Source organism: Heterodontus francisci, chromosome 2, assembly GCF_036365525.1.
Source record: "Heterodontus francisci isolate sHetFra1 chromosome 2, sHetFra1.hap1, whole genome shotgun sequence".
Lineage (NCBI taxonomy): Eukaryota > Metazoa > Chordata > Chondrichthyes > Heterodontiformes > Heterodontidae > Heterodontus > Heterodontus francisci.
The window spans coordinates 91,046,505-91,050,752 of record NC_090372.1 but is presented as its reverse complement, the minus strand read 5'-3'; positions in this window follow the sequence as shown (position 1 = coordinate 91,050,752).

The window sequence follows — 4,248 nt, the reverse complement described above, 5'->3', positions numbered from 1 at the left end:
CCTAGTTTGGTTAGCCTCATCCAGGGGTTAATAGATGGTACAATTTGGCTGGGTCTTTCTTTAATTTGGAAAGTTTAAAATGATATATTAGGTAATCTGTGGAGGGACGGGATTGAATTAACAGTGCATTTTTCCCACCACAATCAGAATCATATATTTTGATTGGGGGCTTTGACTGGAGCAGTCGGTCATCACAAAGTATATTGATTCACTTGAACAGTAAAACATTTTTATGAGACTGAGTCTATTTTTGGGTACCTCTAGTGAAAATGCAAGTAGAGAGCACAGTCTGCAATGTTTTGCATTTAGAAGTCCAGCCAGGATGTTACATCTTGTTAGGGCCAATCGCCTTCACATATCCAATGCACTTATCCTCTTCTTAATTTCACATTGATTGAATCAATTTGTCTGGATATCAGCATTTATGATGTTGGAGAAAGTCGGCAAACACAGAATAAGTATCATCCACTTGATATTTTTGGCTGAAGGCATTTTCAAACACAGTTAAGCTTTGTCTCTTGTTTTCCAAAATGCTACACTCCACCATAATGGTTAATTGGGGTGGTTATTGGAGTGTCCCCCTTGCTACAATTCCTTGATTGTCCACCACTTTTCTTTATTTGACGTGGTAAAGCTGTAAAGCTTCAACTTCATCTGTTGATAACGGAAGTTCTTAGCTCTTGTTTTGAAGTTTAACAGGCAGGTTGCCCTCGATCATTACTTCATAGGTTGATATCTCATATAGTATGCCTGGTACAATTCCTTATATTCTCTTCTAAATTCCCTATTGTACTTGGAGTTGGTCTCTGGACTTGTATCATGAAGTTACAGGTTGTGGTAGTATACAATTCATTTCCTGCAAGTCCACAGCACAATATGGGTGCCAAATTTTGAGCTATTAGGTCTGTGCTTAGTCTATCCTATTTAGCACAGTGGTACCGCTTAAAGGAACAGACACTGTCATTGTAAAATTTTTATTGGTGAAACTGGGGAGAAAGAAACTAGATAACTAGAGGCCAGTCGGTTTAATTCCAGTTGTGGGGATGCTACTAGAATCTATCATCGAGGATAGAGCAAGTGAGTGCTTGAGCAAATATAAGCTGAAAGGAGAGAGCAAGCATGCTTTGTTAAATGTAAATTATGTCTGAATAATCTAGATGAATTTTTTGAGAAGTCCACTAATAAGATAGGTAAGGCAGTGTCTATCGATGTCATCTAGATGGACTTCCAGAAGGCATTCAATAAATTGCCCCACAAAAGATTATTAGCAAAATGAGAGTACATGCAATTGGAGGTAGTAGCCTTTTGACATGGGTTGGAGAATGGTTGGCAGGTAGAAGACGAGAGTGGGAATAAAGGGTATTCACGCAGATTGGCAGGATGCAATGAGTGGTGTTACCCAGGGATCTGTTTGGGATTTCAACTTTTCATCTTTTTTTATTTAAGACTTAGATGAAGGAACAGACAGCTGCTTATCCAAGTTTGCAGATGACACTAAATTAGAAGGACAGTAGGCAGTGCAGATGGGAGCAGGAGGTTGCAAAGGAACATAAACAGATTAAGTGCATGGGTGAAACTATGGCAGATGGAAAAGTGTGAGGTCACCTATTTAGGACCTAAAAAAGATAAATTGGTGTATTTTCTAAATGGTGAGAAACCAGGAACGGTAGAGGAGAAAAACAATTTTGATTCCAAGCACACAAATCATTTAAATCTAGTAGACATGTAGAAAAAGCTATCAAAAGTTAATGGCAAGTTAGTCTTTAGCTCAAGAAGGGTGGATTATAAAGGGAAGGAAGTTACGCTTCAGTTGCATGCGGTCTTGGGCATAGAATCATAGAGTCATTTATGGCATAGCAGGAGGCCATTCGGTCCATCGAGTACATGCTGGCTCTCCACGTAGCATCCAGTCAATCCCACTCCCCTGCACGATCCCCATAGCCCTACAGATTTCTTTCTTTCAAGTGCCCATCCAATTTCCCTTTGAAATCATTGATTGTCTCTGCTACCACCACCCACATAGGCAACGAGTTACACTTCATTACCACTTGCAGCGTAAAAAAGTTCTTCCTCATATTCCCCCGGATCTCTTGCCCAAAACCTTCGATCTGTGTCCCCTAGTCCTTGTACCATCAGTTAATGGGAACAGTTTTTCCTTGTCTAATCTACCTAAGCCTATCATAACCTTGTACATCTCTATCAAATCTCCCCTCAATCTCCTTTGCTCCAGGAAGAGCAACCCAGTTTTTCCAACCTAACTAAAATCCCCCAACCCTGGAATCATTCTGGTAAATCTCCTCTGCACTCTCTCAAAGACCCTCACATCCTTCCTAAAGTGTAGTGACCAGAACTGGACGCAATACTCTAGTTGGGGTCTAACCAGAGCATTATAACTGTTCAGCATAACTTGCCAGCTCTTGTACTTTATGCCTCTATTTAAGAAGCCCAAGATCCCATATGCTTTACTAACCAGTCTCTCAATATGTCTGGCCACCTTCAAAGATGTCTGCACATGCACCCTGAGGTCCCTCTGTTCCTGCACACTCTTTAAAACTATGCCATTAAGTCTATATTGCCTCACCCTTGTTAAACTCCAGAAAGCTTGTTGTTGAAAGATAATGCTGGTGATTGTATTTACTCAGTTTCACATTTATTGTGTAGAGTAAAAGGATTACAAACATGTAGCTCCTCACTCAAAACCTCTCCCAGTCCCAGTGAGCGTCTGCTTATAAGTGCTCAACTAAAACCCTAATTAACACCTTCAACTGCATATAATCAAACCATTGACACACAATTAACAGATTCTCTTTCTTTTACAATACAACTTAGATTAACACACTTGAACAACATTTCAAAATAAATTCCATATCATGCACAAAGTATTAACATGCTCAAATATTCCAAATTAAATCAAAATAAATTCCATATTGGGGACAATGTTTTTTTTTTACATTGTGAGACGTCCCTCCTCTAACAAATTCTTTGAAATCACATTTCTCTTTGTGAAACAATCTGATAGCTGATGACTTACATCTACCCATTTAAGTTTAGAGATTTCCTTTCTGTCCAGCATTTGTTTCAATCCAGCAAGGTCAATACGTAATCTTTTCTCACTCACACTTTTTGTAGAGTGTACATTGTCCCACAAAGAACCTTTATCCACATAACATTCAAAGGGTATCCTATCTTCAGGATGTCCCTCGTTCAGAAATTCACCCAAAATATTTGACAAATAGAACCCCATGTCCACTGCCTCCACAAGACCCAGTGTTTCTGCAGCTAATGTGCTTTTAACAACCCGTTTTATTTTCTTAGCCTCCAGCCTTAGCTAAAGGACAACATTTCCCATTTTCACCCATCAGAACTACTATGAAGCCAGATGCACTCGAATACCCATCAGTAAGATTAGCATGTGAAACATCACTAAAAATGATTAGCTTCATGTTCTTTGGGTCACCTAGAATGGGAACTTTGGTGCACATTTCTCCAGATTTAGTTTTTTCATGTTTTTATTTGCCCTTAAAACATTCTCAATTTTTGGATGTTTCATCATCGTGCTTAACTCCAGCACATCAAAACTAACATCAGGCCTAGTCTGAGAGCCCAACCAGTTCAATTAACCCACCAGGCTTCACAATTGTTCAATCTCTGCTTTAAATAGATTATCATCTTTCTGTTTTGACCTAACACGATTAACCAGGATGGGAGTAACAGTCTCTAAATAGGATTGTTGATTCAAACATACCAGACTTATTCTGCTTAATATCTAAACCAATATATTGAAAGGCCCCACAAGCCTGACTCCCAATCTTAAATTCTGTCCTAATCTTATTAATAACATATTTCTCAAAATCCACAGTACCACTCCATAAGAAATCATCAACATGCATCATGAAGATGCCTGTAAGTTTCCCTTTATGATACCAATAAAACATTGCAGGATTTGCTTTTTGTTGAACACAACCAATTTTCAACAAAACAGATCTCACCAAGAAATACTACACCCTGGAAGTATTAGTAAGGCCATAGATGCATTTGTTCAATTTCCAAAATTTTTCTTCTGTATCTGCTGCCTCTTTAGGTGGTTTCAGATACTTTTCTCTCTGAAAAGTATCACCTTGCAGAAATGCAGCTTTTATGTCAATGGATCCACATTCCCATGAACATGTGGCCAAAAGAGCCAAAAAGATTTTCAAGATTACTTTTCCAGCTGTAGGAGAATCCACTCTAGCATCGGTATCCCCCAGT